The sequence below is a fragment of the Hyla sarda genome, chromosome 2 (assembly GCF_029499605.1).
Source record: "Hyla sarda isolate aHylSar1 chromosome 2, aHylSar1.hap1, whole genome shotgun sequence".
Lineage (NCBI taxonomy): Eukaryota > Metazoa > Chordata > Amphibia > Anura > Hylidae > Hyla > Hyla sarda.
In genome coordinates, this window is record NC_079190.1 from 189109318 (window position 1) to 189128394 (window position 19077).

The 19077-nt window shown below is 41.0% G+C and overlaps 1 protein-coding gene and 1 long non-coding RNA gene across 4 annotated transcripts in view; one reads left to right on the forward strand and one right to left on the reverse strand.

The window, feature by feature from the left end:
• Nucleotides 1–19077, reverse strand: part of AFF3 (ALF transcription elongation factor 3) — a 411319-nt gene that overhangs the window by 377210 nt on the left and 15032 nt on the right. The window contains exon 2 of one of the 3 annotated variants that reach the window (XM_056555971.1): nucleotides 1094–1260. The exons of the other annotated variants lie outside the window; for them this stretch is intronic. The gene's annotated coding sequence lies outside the window, so the exon portion shown is untranslated. The remainder of the gene's footprint in view (nucleotides 1–1093; nucleotides 1261–19077) is intronic. 3 annotated transcript variants of the gene reach the window in all.
• Nucleotides 1–19077, forward strand: part of LOC130355615 (uncharacterized) — a 229786-nt gene that overhangs the window by 93473 nt on the left and 117236 nt on the right. The window lies entirely within an intron of this gene.

The window sequence follows — 19077 nt, forward strand, 5'->3', positions numbered from 1 at the left end:
CCTCTCTGCCCGGTTACTGTATGTGTATATCTATCTACTGAGTTTCTATAAGATTGAGGTCTAACAATAGATGTAATCTTTGAAGTCCACTTCCAGGCCACCAAGCTAGGGAGGGCACACGGGAACTGTAAGGGGCAACTGGTGGCTTTAGGTGGGTTATTTATATGGGGCAGGAATGCCATTCTGATAAAAAAAAAAATATGTAGCAGGGGTTAATACAGGGTCCTCACCTTCCTCACATACGTGGGAACAGTCTGGTAGTGAAGTGGCCAATCAGGTGATACCCCCTTCCAATACTGGCAGTACATATTGTTTTCTGCTTAAAGGGCTGGACTAAAATTCCGTTTATTTTGGCTCTAGAACATCTCTACTAACTTTGCCCCTGCTAGGTAGACCAATCAGTCAAAGAAAAGTATGTACACATAGTAAGAGTGTATCTACTTGGTTTGGTCAGCAATTTGCAGGCCTATTCTTTGCCCTGTTCAAGCCAAAGCCTGCTTCAAGCAAGTCTCAACACTGTTCCATGCTGAGTGTTGTAGTTTTGCAACATCTGGAGGTCCACAGGTTGTAGACCACTGTCCTATACTTTACATTGCACGGATCCCTCAACATGCGATGGTTTCAACAAACAATGGTCCATTTGGAACGGATTACCATCGTATGTTGAGGTACCACTGTAGTTGCAAAATAAATGTTCTCTATGCAAGTCTACGGGAAAGTACTTGTCTGTGCACACAGTATATCAAAAATGTCACTTATGTTTATAGATGTAAAATATATGTCAGTTTTTTCATATACCGTGTGCACAGACAACCACTTTCCTAGACTTACATAGACCACAGTAATCTTGTAAATACGGTCATAAAATTAAGTAAAATTAAGCACAAAACAATAGATGGGTCAGATTTTGAAGTCCTACTAGGACCACATTGCACATATTTTTGTAACATTTGGTATGGGGCATACAATGCCAGATAATAAACAGATATGACATTTGTAATGTTATCTATTACAAACCGTGAAATGAAAGATAAACACTTAGGTAAAGTCCTATAATAATACAGTAAATGCTTATATTATGCCTGCCACCTACTTGATATTTCAGGAATTCATTGAGGGTAAGATCACATCCACGCAGCTTAGCAGGATGTATGAAGATCCCAGGCTGTGTATTAGGTGAATGTGCAGCGGCAATGACCTGACAACTGAGCCATTCTGTTAACTGTTACTTGCATCATCCTCCAGCAGCCGATGGGATTTCTGTTCCGAGCAGAGATCTATACAGTGACTAGGTATTGCAGTGGATGACACAAGTTTTCTATGGCGCACACGGTCTAATAATACACAAGGGCCTTTTAAAGAACCAAAGGCAAAAGGGATTTCATGGTCATTCATGGACTCTTGTTGCATTGCTAACTTTATGATCATATATTATAAAAATGTTTTAACTATAAAGTCATGTGAACAACAATGGGTAGTCAACAGTGGGATAGGCGAAAGGGAGAGTTAGAAGAAAAACTAGGGGAAAGGTAGATAACAGGCAGCAAAGTTAAAGGGGTATTCCAGGAAATTTTATATATATATATCAACTGGCTCCAGAAAGTTAAACAGATTTGTAAATTACTTCTAGTAAAAAATCTTAATCCTTTCAATAAGCTGCTGAAGTTGAGTTTTCTGTCTTGCAACAGTGGTCTATTGACATCTCTGCTTGTCTTGGGAACTGCACAGAGTAGAAGAGGTTTAGGTTTGTTATGGGGATTTGCTTCTAAACTGGGCGGTTCCCGAGACAGGTGTCCTCAGAAAGCACTTAGACAGAAAAGAACAACTCAACTTCAGAGGCTCATAAGTACTGAAAGGATGAAGATTTTTAATAGAAGTAATTTACAAATCTGTCTAACTTTCTGGAGCCAGTTGAGATATAATTTTTTTTTCCTGGATAACCCTTTTAAAGGTGGATTGGAGAAGGGTGTGCTTTCTAAGACAGGTCAGAATCAATGGAATTAGATCAAGTTATATTTTCACTTTGCCAGCATTTTAGACAAATATAACAAATATAACTTTGTTTTAACACTTTTGTCCTGTTAAGGGATTTGAGCATGTCATTCTGCAATCCCTTCTTTAATACACTGCAATCCTTTCATACAAGATATTATACTTCAAGTTGACTCTACTAGACGGGTACATTTCATAGACATTTCTTTCACTTACTATATTACCATCATGGTGATGCTCATCAAAATAATATTCCTAAGTAGGGCTTAAAGGGGTACTATATATTTTTTTTAAGTCAACTCATGGCAGAGAGTTAAACAGATTTTTTAATTACTTCTATATAAAAATCTTAATTCTTCCAGTACTTATCAGCTGCAGTATGCTCCACAGAAAGTTATTTTTTTTTTTTTTTTTTTTTTCTGTCTGACCACAGAGCTCTCTGCTGACACCACTGTCCCTGTCAGGAACTTTCTAGAGCAGGAAAGGTTTGCTATGGGGATTTGTTCCTGCTCTGGACAGTTCCAGACATGGACAGAGGTGTCAACAGAGAGCACTGTGGTCAGACAGAAAAGAAATTCAAAAAGAAAAGAGCATACAGCAGCTGATAAGTACTGGAAGGATTAAGATTTTTTATATAGAAGTCATTTACAAATCTGTTTAACTTTTTGTCACCAGTTGATTCGAATTTTTTTTTCCACTGGAGTTCCCCTTTAAGGTAAAGAGTTAAACATCATGATTCGCACAGTAGCTATTACTGGGAAACTCCACTGACTGCAATTGTATTTGATAACCAGCTCTAAGTGTATGTTCACACATTCAGGTTTTTAATTGCAATAATTGAATACAAAGCCAGTAATAAATTTCAAATGAATTGACATATCAGTCTTTGCTTTATACATGTCCTCCATTTTATTATACATTCCTGGCTTTGTATTCAATAATTGCAATTAAAAACCTGACCATGTGAACACAGCCTTCACACTAGAAGTACAATGATAAGAAATATTGATTACTACATTCTCATTACAATGCAAGCATTAGACATTCAGCATTGGTCTTAATTATGGTGTAACAAACAATTAACTTTGCTTAGCTACATTACTGTCAATATTTATTATAGCTCAACAATCCTTATACTGTGTATATCTTACATGAGAAATATTTCAAATGTTACAATGACAACAAGGTATTGTATTGAGAGGTTTTTAAGTTTTAGTTAGTAAACAGTAATTAGGAATCATTTATACTCAGCAGGTCCTTAGCTACCAAAAACATTGGCAACCATTCCTACAATCACAGTATATAACTAGTTGGCAAGCTACATAAATGGCACTTATCTGCAGATACACAGTAAAGTATAAACATTTGTTTAAAAAAATAAAAATGTTCATTGTGTTTTCTGTTGTGTTGTGCACAATTCATTCTGAGGACACTTTCGTGCCTGTTCTTGGGATCAGTTGGGGGTCTCAATGATCAGAATTTGAATCCCCTATCCTGACATCAATAATAACTGAGTTTCTACAATTTATTGCCAGTCCCTCACATCTTCTTTGCAGAGTTGCTATGATTTAGACACATTAGTGGGTTTCCATGCATATCCTTTTGGTTTCAGATGTTGATATAGAACTGAAGTTATATAACAAAAAGTAAGCCAATGTGGGTATTTTTTAAGACTGGTGTATGATATGCTGATCTTAAAGGGGTACTCCAGTGGAAAACAAATGTTTGCAAATAAATTGGTGCCAGAGAGTTAAAAACAGATTTATAAATTACTTCTATTTAAAAATCTTAATCCTTTCAGTAAGTTCATATAAATCCGCAGCACACAGGTCCAATATGGTGAAAAAGAAAAAACTTTATTCCATCATGTGAATGTCATACAATGACGTTTCTGCTGGCTCTCCCAGCCTTTCTCAAGCTTCTTAATCCTTTCAGTAGTTATCAGCTGCTGTATACTACAGTGAAAGTTGTTTTGTTCTTTCCAGTCTGACCACAGTACTCTTTACTGACACCTCTGTCTATGTCAGGAACTGTCCAGAGCAGGATAGGTTTACTATAAGGATCCCAAGGATAGCGGATGAGATGTCTGATCACGAGTGTCTGGCCACTGGGACCCCCTGCGATCTCCGGCGCAGCACTCCAGTCATCCGGTGCATGGAGTGAACTACACTCTGCCCCACATAACAGGCAAACACAGCCGTCACACGCCCTCCATTCATGTCTATGTGAGCTGGCGTTATGGCTATGTACTAGTTGTCAAGCCCAAAGCAAATTTCAGTTTTCACTTTGCAGTGGTCAGGGACTTATCAAGTGTGACAGTCGCACAAAAGTCGCAACCGCCTCCAAAGCAGCGTAAATGTAAGCCAGCCTGGACCTGGCTTACAAAACTTGCCTTGGAGAGCAGGATTTCATATTTCCCACCGGGAGCTGAGACCACGACTCCTGCGGGAAATATGAAATCACGTCCTCCGCTCTCCTCCTGTTTGTCACGTCCCCCCCACCGCCGCCTATCTTTGCCTCGCCGCCGCTTGCAGCAGCCCCCACTCCAGTTCCCCCACCCTCTGGCTAGCCATTACAGGAGTACAACTCCCAGCATGCCCTGTAAGTGAGGACATGCTGGGAGTTTCGGGCGGGTGGCCGGGGAGAGGAGCTGCAAGGAATATGAAGCTACACTGTAACTTCATATTTCCAGTCCTGAGCTGTAATTGGCAGGTCAGTCTCGGCCAATTACAGCTCAGGCCGGGAAATATGAAGTTACAGTGTAGTTTCATATTCCTTGCAGCTGGCCAGCTCCGCTCCCCGGTCATCACAACTACAACTCCCAGCATGTCCTCACTGACAGGGCATGCTGGGAGCTGTCCTATAATGGCTAGCCAGAGGGTGGGCGATCCGGAGCGAGGGCTGCTGCGAGCGGCGGCGGCGGCGAGGCAAAGATAGGCAGCGTGAGGGGGACGTTACACACATGGGAGGAGACAAGCCGGAATGGGGGAGTTGGCAATTGGCGGGGGGGGGGAGAGGGGGTATTGGCAATTGGCAGGGGGTGTTGGCAATTTGCAGGGGGAGTGTTGGCAATAGGTGGGGGGGGGGGCGAGGGTTGGCAATAAGCAGAGGGGGGGGGTCTGCTCCACGGCCACTCGCCCACAACTACTGATAAGGATCACCCTTATGATTTTGATTACTGATCAATATATATATATATATATATATATATATATATATATATAGGAAAGAAAACGTCCGGCACTCGGGAAGATGCAGGTAAAACTTGTCAATGGCTTTATTCACACGCTTAGGCAGGACACAATCTGACGCGTTTCGCACACTCAGGTGCTTAGTCGTAGATAGACATACACTCAATAATGCGGGTTAAAATACACATGAGTTTGGTCACATGACCACATGAATCTTAATTAAAAACAGTTGGTTACAAAACATGGCATTGGGAATCATGATCACATTTGATCGTTCGGAGAGAGTTCACACAAGGATGCAAGCAATGCGGCTTTAAATTTCAAATTTTGAGTAACATTTAAATTTCGATCTCGAATGGTCTAAAAACTGGTTTATCAATACTACCGATATTCATATTAATTTGGAGGTACATATTTACCGAAATAAACAATTTGAACTATACCTGCACATCAAGATCCGAAATATTTATATATAGATCAATAACCGCATAATGTGCATCTCACCGTGTGAACATCCCCCTATAATTTGCGACAATTCAAAATTTATTATATGTGCACAAGAAACGAAGAATGCATGTTGGACCGGAGACTAAACATACGTGATTAATAATAAATTGTATACATCGACTATATTCTCTTATTCAATTTATGCACACGTTAACATTAAATCCAATCTTTTGTTTAACCCTTGCGGGAATCTTGTTCCCAAGAGGAACATCCAATGTGCCTCTCTATTGTATAATTTCTTTCTAAGATCGCCTCCCCTAGGTCCTAAGGTGACTTTTTCTACCCCCAATACTCGTAAATGGGTGGTGTCCCCTGAATGGGACTCCCTAAAGTGACGTGACAGCATAGACATGCTTGTCAAACTACTTTTAGCATCCGTAATATGTTTCCTAAACCTCACTTTTAATGAATTACCCGAGCATCCTACATATTGCAAATTACAAGCAATACATGTTGCTACATATATAATGGATTTAGTGTTACAATTGATATACTGGTGTATATTGTATGTCTTATTTGTTGTGCAAGACGTTACAGTATTTGAATTTACCATGTGTGTACATGTGATGCATCTAGTATGACCGCATTTGCGATTACCTATATTCCTCAACCAGTCCCGGTCCTTTACACTTTCCTTTTGACTAGTAAATAGACTAGGTGAGACTTTGGTTCCAATAGTGGGGCCTCTCCTGGACACAATAGAAATACCCTCTGATAATAAGTCTCTTAATATTGGATCTGTTTCTAATACCGGAATATATCTATTTATTATTTTCTTAATCTGTCCAAATTGAGTACTGTATGAAGTCACGAAAAATGGTGGTCTATCTTTACTCGGATTTATATTTTCATTTTTGATTGTGTTTTTGGCTAATTTGCCTCCAACCTTATATGAGTCCCTTCTATTTTGATGCCTACTGGAATATGATACTAGTTCCTCACGCCCCCGTCCCTCTATTCTTATTTCTGCTTTTGTTAGTATTTTTTCGCTATAACCCCTCTGCTCCAATCTAGTATGAAGTTCCTCTGCTGCAATTTTAAATTGTTTCTCACTAGAGCAGTTACGTTTTATTCTACATAATTCGCCATAGGGAATATTATCCAGGACATGTCGTGGATGGCAGGAGGAGGCCAATAAAATAGAGTTAGAGGCTGTGTCTTTTCTATAGGGGCGAATTTCTATACCATCACTCCCACTAATCAGCGAAATGTCCAAAAAATGTATTGTGTTTTTATCGAAATGTGAGGTGAACCCCAAATTTAAGTTGTTGTTCCCAATATACTTAACAAATTCCGAAAATAGTGTCTTCGTACCCCTCCAAATTATTAATAAATCGTCTATGTAACGACTGATCCAGTGTATATTATCATAATATGGGTTTTTATCACTGAAAATAAAGAGCTGCTCCCAATGAAACATGTAGATATTTGCAAAAGACGGGGAAGTTTTACCTGCATCTTCCCGAGTGCCGGACGTTTTCTTTCCTGTGTGATTTCTACTAAGCCGGGAGCGGTACCGGTGTCCGTAGCACGAGATAGTGCAGCAAACGCGAGAGTGGTGAGCAGCCTGACCTTATCTGCATCTAACAGTTCCCGCATTGGAGTGCTCCCACCACGTGGATTAACATGGCTGAATCTAATTTGGAAACGCCAAGGCTAGGACTGGGGGAACCTGCAACCGCTGATGTGAGTAATATAGACAAATACGGTCCGAGCAGAGATGCGAAAGCTCAAACAGTGTTTAATGATTTTGTAACACCCACGGTTAATGTGGTTCCCCCTGACATGCTTGCTATTACAAGACAGTTGGAGAATCTCATGATTAAAGAGACGAAGACCTGGTGGGATAACAAAACTCTCACTACATATTTAGAAAAGAACATTGTTCCAAGGGGTCTTAGATTGAAAAAAAGACCCATAAAAACATACTCACAGGGATTCATTACCAAATGGGACTCCGCATTGCTGGATTGCTCAGCTAAACTTATGACATATATTGTGGAGGAGGAATCCCTGGAATTAGCCAGTATGCAGCAAGAAATGGAGGGCCTTAGGACCCAGCTGGCTATGTACAAAGAGCACAAGGATTTTGCCAGCGTGGAACAAGCAGCATTGGAGAAACTAGACAGTGTGGAAAACTCTATAATGGATATTAAAAAAAGTAAATTCCAAAGAGATATTTTGGACTATAATAAAGATCAAGTGTTCTCGTGGCATCTTAATAAAGGAGACAATCCAGACACACCGCGCTCTATTTTACGCACCCCACGATCCAGATCCAAACGCAGAAATCATCCAACGTCCCGATCTGCAAGGAAAGTGAGCTTTTCAGACCCTGAAAGTTCCCAAGAGGAAAATACAGGTGCACAATACTCATCAGTACAACAACAGAAAAAGAAATCAATATCGATTGCCGCACCATCTAAAGAACTTGGAGCTGTTCCAAAAAACCGTCTGGGCCAGACCGACAGCCTAAAGGGTCAAAAGCAAGGAGAGCTGGACGCAAACATAGAAGAAAGAAGATACCCCCTGCGCTCGCTACTGGTTCCGAGATAAATCCGATAATGAACTTATCTGCATGCATCTTATCTGCTGACCAGATTACTGTACTTGGTAAAGGAATGAATTTTGTGCCGACAAGTAAGTTTGAACTTTTCAATACCATACTAGATGTTAATAAATTGGCAAGAGGACTCACTCTCAAAAGACATTTTCACAAGGGGGTTATGAGTCATGAGGAGGGGGAACCTTCAGGTATAGTTGTGGAAGGATCAGTAGCGAGCGATGGTGAGGTTAATGAAGTAAATGTTAATGTTACTAATTTCAAGGATCAAAATGTATTATTACAGCTCACTTGCTTGCAGAAAGAAAATACAGTTGTTGATGATAGTCGGAATAATAACTACCGCTCGGCCAACCCTGGTTTCTATCCTGTTGCCTCCCGTTCGGAGGCGCTGGATAGATTCCAGGAGTTGGTCGAGCGGGACCTAGTGAAACTTAATGAACAGGTGTCTCGTGATAATGCTTATGATAATCTAAATAAAAATGAACGTATAGCATTGAAGGAATTATCTGAGAATAAATCTATCGTAATACGTAATGCCGATAAAGGTGGAAATATTATTGTTCTGGATTCAGGGTTATATAAACAACTCAATGAGGATATGTTATCAGACACATCAACTTACTGTAAATTAAAAAATGACCCTACTAAAATGTACCAAATGGAACTTAAGAAAATATTGGAAGAGGGTGTAGCCCTGGGGGCGATCAACAAAAAACTGGAAGAATATCTATTTGTAGAGAATCCAGTTACCCCAGTGTTCCACTCACTCCCCAAGGTGCACAAAGGTGTATTTCCACCTCCCCTTCGACCAATAGTTGCTGGCATTGGGTCGCTGGGGGAGCGCCTTGGGGAGTGGGTGGATCACCATCTCCAACCCCTGACTAAAATCACCCCCACGTTTACACAAGATACTAAGCATGTGATCAATATCTTAGAAAAAATTGTGTGGGATGAGCAGTTGTCATGGGCAACCTGTGATGTTATAGGCTTATATCCATGCATTCCCTGGTCTAAGGGCCTAGAGGCCCTGTCCGTCCATATGGAAAAATTCAGCACATACTCCCCCGGTCTGCAGGAATTTATCACCATCGCCACGGAGTTTTTGCTTAAACACAACTACTTTGTGTTTGATTGTGGTTTCTACCTGCAGACCAGGGGAGCATCAATATTCCAAATATGCCAAATATTCCCCGTCTTTTGCAAATATCTACATGTTTCATTGGGAGCAGCTCTTTATTTTCAGTGATAAAAACCCATATTATGATAATATACACTGGATCAGTCGTTACATAGACGATTTATTAATAATTTGGAGGGGTACGAAGACACTATTTTCGGAATTTGTTAAGTATATTGGGAACAACAACTTAAATTTGGGGTTCACCTCACATTTCGATAAAAACACAATTAATTTTTTGGACATTTCGCTGATTAGTGGGAGTGATGGTATAGAAATTCGCCCCTATAGAAAAGACACAGCCTCTAACTCTATTTTATTGGCCTCCTCCTGCCATCCACGACATGTCCTGGATAATATTCCCTATGGCGAATTATGTAGAATAAAACGTAACTGCTCTAGTGAGAAACAATTTAAAATTGCAGCAGAGGAACTTCATACTAGATTGGAGCAGAGGGGTTATAGCGAAAAAATACTAACAAAAGCCGAAATAAGAATAGAGGGACGGGGGCGTGAGGAACTAGTATCATATTCCAGTAGGCATCAAAATAGAAGGGACTCATATAAGGTTGGAGGCAAATTAGCCAAAAACACAATCAAAAATGAAAATATAAATCCGAGTAAAGATAGACCACCATTTTTCGTGACTTCATACTCAATTTGGACAGATTAAGAAAATAATAAATAGATATATTCCGGTATTAGAAACAGATCCAATATTAAGAGACTTATTATCAGAGGGTATTTCTATTGTGTCCAGGAGAGGCCCCACTATTGGAACCAAAGTCTCACCTAGTCTATTTACTAGTCAAAAGGAAAGTGTAAAGGACCGGGACTGGTTGAGGAATATAGGTAATCGCAAATGCGGTCATACTAGATGCATCACATGTACACACATGGTAAATTCAAATACTGTAACGTCTTGCACAACAAATAAGACATACAATATACACCAGTATATCAATTGTAACACTAAATCCATTATATATGTAGCAACATGTATTGCTTGTAATTTGCAATATGTAGGATGCTCGGGTAATTCATTAAAAGTGAGGTTTAGGAAACATATTACGGATGCTAAAAGTAGTTTGACAAGCATGTCTATGCTGTCACGTCACTTTAGGGAGTCCCATTCAGGGGACACCACCCATTTACGAGTATTGGGGGTAGAAAAAGTCACCTTAGGACCTAGGGGAGGCGATCTTAGAAAGAAATTATACAATAGAGAGGCACATTGGATGTTCCTCTTGGGAACAAGATTCCCGCAAGGGTTAAACAAAAGATTGGATTTAATGTTAACGTGTGCATAAATTGAATAAGAGAATATAGTCGATGTATACAATTTATTATTAATCACGTATGTTTAGTTCCCGGTCCAATATGCACTCTTCGTTTCTTGTGCACATATAATAAATTTTGAATTGTCGCAAATTATAGGGGGATGTTCACACGGTGAGATGCACATTATGCGGTTATTGATCTATATATAAATATTTCGGATCTTGATGTGCAGGTATAGTTCAAATTGTTTATTTCGGTAAATATGTACCTCCAAATTAATATGAATATCGGTAGTATTGATAAACCAGTTTTTAGACCATTCGAGATCGAAATTTAAATGTTACTCAAAATTTGAAATTTAAAGCCGCATTGCTTGCATCCTTGTGTGAACTCTCTCCGAACGATCAAATGTGATCATGATTCCCAATGCCATGTTTTGTAACCAACTGTTTTTAATTAAGATTCATGTGGTCATGTGACCAAACTCATGTGTATTTTAACCCGCATTATTGAGTGTATGTCTATCTACGACTAAGCACCTGAGTGTGCGAAACGCGTCAGATTGTGTCCTGCCTAAGCGTGTGAATAAAGCCATTGACAAGTTTTACCTGCATCTTCCCGAGTGCCGGACGTTTTCTTTCCTGTGTGATTTCTACTAAGCCGGGAGCGGTACCGGTGTCCGTAGCACGAGATAGTGCAGCAAACGCGAGAGTGGTGAGCAGCCTGACCTTATCTGCATATATATATATATATATATATATATATATATATATATATATATTAAAAACAGATATATATGCTAATATTCTGCAGAATTTTTTTTTTTTCCTTATGAGACATATCAGCTTGCTATTTCCTTGTAACTAAGATGAGGACCTTGGGATGAGGCCAGAAGAATCAAGATAAGAAGAGGTTGGAAGTTGGGAGACAAAATATTTGAAGAAATATAGACTGTGCAGAAGGAAAGATACAGCCGGAATTTTCTGGTAGAATAGGGGACTATGTGAACTATAGGGGACTAAGTGAACTATGGCCAAGAAAGAAATGAATGCTTAATATGCTAATATATACAGACGCAATACTCAAATAACCAATCAAAAAATAACATGATGATTTTGACATAACTAACCTCCCCTTTTTGTCAAATGTAAAAACCAATGTACTTCCGTATAATAAACAGAACTCTTTGGGACAGCTCTTTAGCTTCCTGCTGAGAAGGAGTTTAGTACCAACTTTTTGTCTGGTGTTTATTTCTTGTGTCGACACTCAGCAGTCTACAGCGGCAGTCACGCACATTTTAAGGCCTAAACGGCAGCCAACCTTGACACTACCAGCCAGTGCAACTACAACTTCCAGCATGTCCTCACTGTTAGGGCATGCTGGGAGTTGTAGTCTTGCAACCGCTAGCAAGCGGGTGGCCAAGAAGCGGCTGATTCCTCCAGCTGTTGCTAAACTACAACTTCCATGACGGGAGTTGTAGCTTAGAAATGTGGTGCCTCCAGCTGTTGCTAAACTACAACTTCCATGACGGGAGTTGTAGTTTATGAATGGGGTGCCTTCAGCTGTTGATAAACTACAACTTCCCATGATGAGAGTTGCAGTTTAGGAACAGGGTGCCTCCAGCTGTTGCTAAACTACAACTCCCATGACGGGAGTTGTAGTTTAGAAACAGCGAGACTCCAGCTGTTGCTAAGTTACAACGTATATCTTTCCTAGACAACCAAAAGCTGTCTGGAAATGATGGGGTTGCAGTTTAGCTAAGCTACAACCCCATCATTTCCAGACAGTCTTTGGCTGTCTGGGAAAGATATAAGTTGTAATTTAGCAACAGCTAGTGTCTCGCTGTTTTTAAAAGCCCTCACACATCCTCATATACGGAAAAATAAAAAAGTTAGAGGGGTCAGAAGAGGACAATTTTCATATAAATTGTTATAATTTTTTGAAAAAAGCAAAACAAAATCAAACCTATATAAGGCCCCATTCACACTGCCACAAACATCCGTCAGGCCTTAACGGACGTTATTTTTGACCGGGCACAACAGGAAACAATGGGTCCCGACAGATGCCATTCACTATTATGGGGTCTGTCGGGCAATGTTGTTTTTTGAAGGGAGCAGCGGGAGGAAAAAATGTTACATGATGTATTTTTCCTCCCGCTATTCTCCCCGAGTTCCCCGACTTTTTTACAGAAAAGTGCACTGGGTTGAAACGGAAGGTCCAATTTTGTCTCACAAATATTTTTTTTTTTTTGTTTCGCCATAGATCTTGTGGTGAAATTATTAATATGATTACAAAGTAAAATTGGTGGTGCAAAAAACAAGGCTTTATATGTAAGGTGGAAAATTTAAAGCATTATGATTTTTAGAAGGAGAGGAGAAAAAACGAATGTGCAAAAATAAAAAAAAATTCTGTGTCCAAAAGGAGTTAAAATAATATTTATATTTCGCAAATTTTTTTCACAACTGCGATTAAAGAGCAGAAATGGTATTCAAAAACGATTTATTGTTTTTTGCTTATGTGAGCCAAATTTATCAACCCCCTGTAATAGTATAATAAATGTGTCATACCGTATATACTCGAGAATAAGCCGACCCGAATATAAGCCGAGGCCCCTATTTTCACCCCAAAAACCCAGGAAAAGTTATTGACTCGACTTAAGCCTAGGGTGGGAAATACATCATCCCCTCCTGTCATCATTCAGACCCCCCGTCATTAACACCCTCATCATCATCACCCTGTCATCATCCCCCCCCCTTCAGCTCACTCTTCCTTCCCACTGAGGGGAGGTGAGTACAAAACAAAAGGGGGGGGGGGCTGGATGATGACGGAGGCCACAGTGGTCTTCAACCTGCGGATCTCCAGATGTTTCAAAACTACAACTCCCAGCATGCCCGGACAGCCGATGGCTGTCCGGGCATGCTGGGAGTTGTAGTTTTTCAACATCTGGAGGTCCGATGGCTGTCTGGGCATGCTGGGAGTTGTAGTTTTGCAACATCTGGGAGGTCTTCAGGTTGAAGACCACTGAACAGGTGGAGAGTTCACTTGAGTATAAGCCGAGGGGGGTGTTTTCAGCACGAAAAATCATGCTGAAAAACTCGGCTTATACTCGAGTATATACGTACATAAGCAAGAAAATGACCACAGAACTCACTTACCAAAGCAACAATGATAAATGTCTCCGATAGTATCTTGCTCTGATCTATGAATTTAACAGATTGAATTTCTAAACCTAGTGTATAGTGTAACCAGAAAGTAGGGACGCTGTATGGTTATCATGCAAAATCTCAACTTAACATGACCGATGATTTTTTGCTGAAGAAAAAAAAAATCTATAAACAAAGATACATCTTTCCACTACTGTGTATAGGAGATAGTAAAGGTTAAAAATTACCTAGACTTACATTAGTAAGCTGGGTGCTCCATATACGCCTATGTACTAGTGGGAGGCAAAGACCTGGTCATAGAGACCTGCTGCTTCTATTATTACATTAGCTTACGTTCATTTTTATTCTTATTAGATTTTGTTCTTCAGTAAAATGCAGAACACAGCAGATGTCCAGATAATCTTTCCTTGTTCTTATTATTTAACCACTATTGTTATCATAAGTATGTTACCTATGTTGCTTTTACAATTTAATGTGTTAAAGGGGTACTCTGCCCCTGGCATCTTATCCCCTATCCAAAGGATAGGGGATAAGATGTTAGATCGCCGCGGTCCCGCTGCTGGGGACCCCGGAGATCGCCACTGCAGCATCCCGCCATCATTACTGCACAGAGCGAGTTCGCTCTGTGCGTAATGACGGGCGATACAGGGGCCGGAGCAGCGTGATGTCATGGCTCCGCCCCTCATGACATCACGGCCCGTCCCCTTAATGCAAGTCTATGGCAGGGGGCGTGACGACCGCCACGCCCCCTCCCATAGACTTGTATTGACGGGGCAGGCCGTGACATCACGAGGGGCGGGGCTGTGACGTAACAATGCTCCGGCCCCTGTATTGCCCGTCATTACGTGCAGAGCCATCTGCGCAGTAATGATAGCAGGGTGCTGCAGCAGCGATCCCCGGGGTCCCCAGCAGCGGGACCCCGGCGATCTGACATCTTATCCCCTATCCTTTGGATAGGGGATAAGATGTCTAGGGGCGGAGTACCCCTTTAAGTATGGACACACCAAGTTACTATTATCTATGCATGCAGACTGCAACTGGATATACTGGTTAAAAGCTTGCCGGTAATGCAATGTTATGCCATGAGCCTCTTGATGTAACCGTGCCTAAAGGTTAACCCTGCTTCATTAACTTGACACTGGGAAGAGTTTGGTGGGATTCTATGTACTTAAATTATTAATGTGCTGAATAAGAAGGATGGTCCACATATCTTTACAAACAGATCTACTGCCCAGCATGAGCACCTTTACTTTTAGCTGCAACAGCCAAATACTAGCCAAAGTTACAAAAAAACGCATTCCCATTTCACATCCAAGCAGTTGCACTGAACACAATGGCAAGAAATATCACAGAGTCAACATTCAGATAAATTGCATATTTAAATAGGTAATCTGGAAGAAAACAAATGTTTTTAAATCAATTGGTGCCAGAAAATTAAACCGATTTGTAAATCACTACAATACAGAACATTAGGTGTAGGATTCTATTGTGGCACTTGTAGTCCGCTGCAGGCATCCTCCATTGTATGCATTTTTATGCTGGGGATCGCCCCTAGCAACGGACTACAAGGGCAGGATCTGTTCCCCCAGTATAAATGCACAACTGCATTTGGGGTTGAGCACCTCCAGCCATTTGAGACCACGCTTTTTGTTGCTGTTTGTAAATTTATACTTGGAGGTGTGTAAACTCCATATGTTAATGCGCCTTGAACATTTTCCAGGCAGCATTAGGGTTGCACCTGTGAGGCCATGCACCTATATCAGCCAACTTGGGTGGGGCTTGTAGCCTGTCTCTCCCTCCTCCCATTGTATGTGTGCTCAGTCACACTGGAGGGAACTGGGAGCAGGCTGCATGTCGGCCTAATGCTGCTGTAATTGCCCACTGGCCCCTGTTTTGCTTATTACGCACAGGTAGGTTAGCGTTAGGTCCCGTGCCATCTGAGAAACCTTGGCATTGGTGTGCGGGCTCTGGTGTGTCCTTCATATAAGGATACACTGGCTAATGTCTCAATTTTGTCATCAGTGTTGAGGGATAGCCAATGTCATTGTATACATCTACCACAGTAGTGCACCCATATTCCTGTATTGTATTATTCTAATTGTTACACATCCACACCGTTTATCTGGTGTAGGATTCTATTGTGGCACTTGTAGTCCGCTGCAGGCATCCTCCATTGTATGCATTTTTATGCTGGGGATCGCCCCTAGCAACGGACTACAAGGGCAGGATCTGTTCCCCCAGTATATATGCACAACTGCATTTGGGGTTGAGCACCTCCAGCCATTTGAGACCACGTTTTTTGTTGCGATTTGTAAATCACTTCTATTTAAAAATCTTAATGGAGTACTCCGGCACGCACTTTTTTCCTTTTATCCCGTCCGGGCTACAAAATAAAAGAAAACACACTTTCTCTTACCTGCATACGCTCCCCCGGTGCTCCGGTACAGGTGTTCGGTCCCCGGGCTGTATTCTTCTTTCTTCCTGTTAGCCCGGCATGTCACACTGAGCTTCAGCCTATCACCGGCCGCAGCGATGTCCCGCCTCGGCCGGTGATAGGCTGAAGCTCCGTGTGACGTGCCGGGCTAACAGGAAGTAAGAAGAATACAGCCCGGGGACCGAACACCTGTACCGGAGCTCCGGGGGCTCGTTGGCAGGTAAGAGAAAGTGTGCTTTTATTTTGCAGCCCGGACGGGATAAAAGGAAAAATTGTGCGCTGGAGTACTCCTTTAATCCTTCCAGTACTTATCAGCTGCTGTATACTACAGAGGAAATTGTATAGTTCTTTCCAGTCTGACCACATTGCTCTCTACAGCCAGGAACTGTCCAGAGTAGAAGCAAATCCCCATCCTGCTCTAGACAGTTCCTGAAGCGGACAGACGTGTCAGCATAGGACACTGTGGTCAAACAGAAAAGTACTACAGAACTTCCTGTGGCACCAGTTGATTTGAAAAAATTTCTTTTCCACCGAAGTACACCTTTAAAGGAGTAGGTATTACACTATTAGAAAATTATATTTAAGTAAAACCATGATATACCCCTGGCAAGAAGTTGTATAGTCTTTTCATTGTTAGTGTTGTGGTGTCTCAGTAGCTTTTTGGCTGATTCTGGAATCTTAGCTGGATCTTGCCTCAGAGCTCTAGTCTTGCCCCTGAGTGATGTCACCACTTAGAACCAGCCCATACAGAAACTTATACTTACATTTTAAGTGAAACTACCTATGTAAAACTTCCATCTAGAACATGATGCAACAAAATACCTTCATAAAGAAACCTCTACGTTCGCTTGAACATTCAGAACATAATAATCATAATGATGAAAACAAAGAAGAATATCCTCCTTAGGGAGAGACATTATAATGTATAAGTTCAGGTAGAAGAAACAGACATGGTGCACATCTACAATCTTGTATAATGATCTGATTGCTTCTCAGCATAATATAAAAAACTAACAGGTTGTTAGTATACATTTTTGATCAAAAAGTACAAGCCCACTCGCCACGTCAAGGCCACCTATCCAGAGTGGGTCCCCAGCGTCCCCAGCATAAAATGGCGCACCAGTGGGCGGCGACCACCACCGCGGCGACACCAATGCCCACAGCGGGGAACGACCCACTGGCAGAGCGGCCCCAATGCCACTCAAACCAGTCTATGGGCTCACTTACCATGCTCTCCCAGTCAGACTGGGAGGCAGCTAGGAAAGAAATGGCCCATGTGTAGCTAATTACTACTTATATAGGGTTAGGCTGAGGGGGTGGGGAAGAGTGCAGACAACATGTTCAAAAAAATATAATGTATAAGACTAATGTTTAAGAGTAATATCTTATTATTCACATAATTGTTTGTTATATTTTTTGAAAAAATTTCTAATAAAAAACATTTTATAATAAATATATAGAAAAATCAATCAAACCACTAGAGGACTACAAAAAGATAGATGTGACTCCTCCCGGATCGCACCATGGCAACCAGGGGGAAAAATAACAGTGCTCAATAGGCGATGAAGACAGAGCGGCGGGTCCATTTACTGCCCATCTATTCCTCCATAAGGGACAAGCAAATAAATAGTTATCTCTATGAATTGAATGTAAACAGTGCTATATCTAAGAATTGAATGTTAGACACTTCTGCATTCATCCACTTTACTTTTCGTCTGTGCTCTTTCAAGTCTTTTGGTGTTTTAGAGCTCACCAGTGGATTTTTTGTCTTTCAGAGAATGTGCCAAATTGTTGATTTGGCTACTTCTGCAGTTTTTTGCTATTACTCTCGTACATGTGTTTTGATTACTTCAGCCTTACCATAGCCTCCTTCACTTGCACTGACACATATTTCAACATTTGGACTCAACCCCAGACCTTTTATCTCCTTAATTTTTCATGAAATAATAAGGTAGTACATCACTCTGGACTGTAAAATCTGATTATTGGCCAATTGTCCAAATACTTTGACGGAATATGACTAATTCCTAAATGCAATATTTTTGTTGTATTCCCAAAGTTAAAGCTGCAAGTTGTATCAAACTATGCTTGCGTTATATTTAGTTGTACAAAGAATTTGATGCAAAAAACTGTGTATAGATGCCCATGTTGGTAAAGTATTGGGTTACATTTTCACAGTGTGCCAAGTATCTACTGTTTTTGAGGGAAAACATTATTCTAAAGTGTCATTATTCAAAATGTCCTGGAAGCAAAAGGGATAGAGAGTAGCACAATTACAGTATATGTTCCCACCGGATACATTTTTTGTCCGGATTTGAGGATAGAAAATCCAGAGCAGAATATGTAGTGGGATTGAATCTTTTTCCTGGTTTAAGAGACATGCAACATTATAATTTTTGTTTTCATGCAAGTCTTCGCCAAATGGGTGCTCCTCCCCTCCTGGATCCAGTATTTAGGAGGTAGGGAGCACACAGGTGGTGTGGTGATCAAGAACGTACATGCGTTCAAAATGCGTCCATAGGGGAGGGTTGCTGACCAGGTGAAGGTGAATGGTGTGTGTGCTGCATTTTTAAAGAAAAGTCTAATAAAGGATCTACGTTTTAAGGCACTGCTGGACTACTTTTTCTTCATTTATGCACAAGTACTAAGCCAGGCCAGGCTCAAGTCCGTGAGACCGTGGAGGAGGTGAGCTGAAAGAACTTTTACCCTCGCTATTGGGAGATGTCCCCTATTGGGAAAAAAGTCTCAAAAGCCTTTCTAAATGA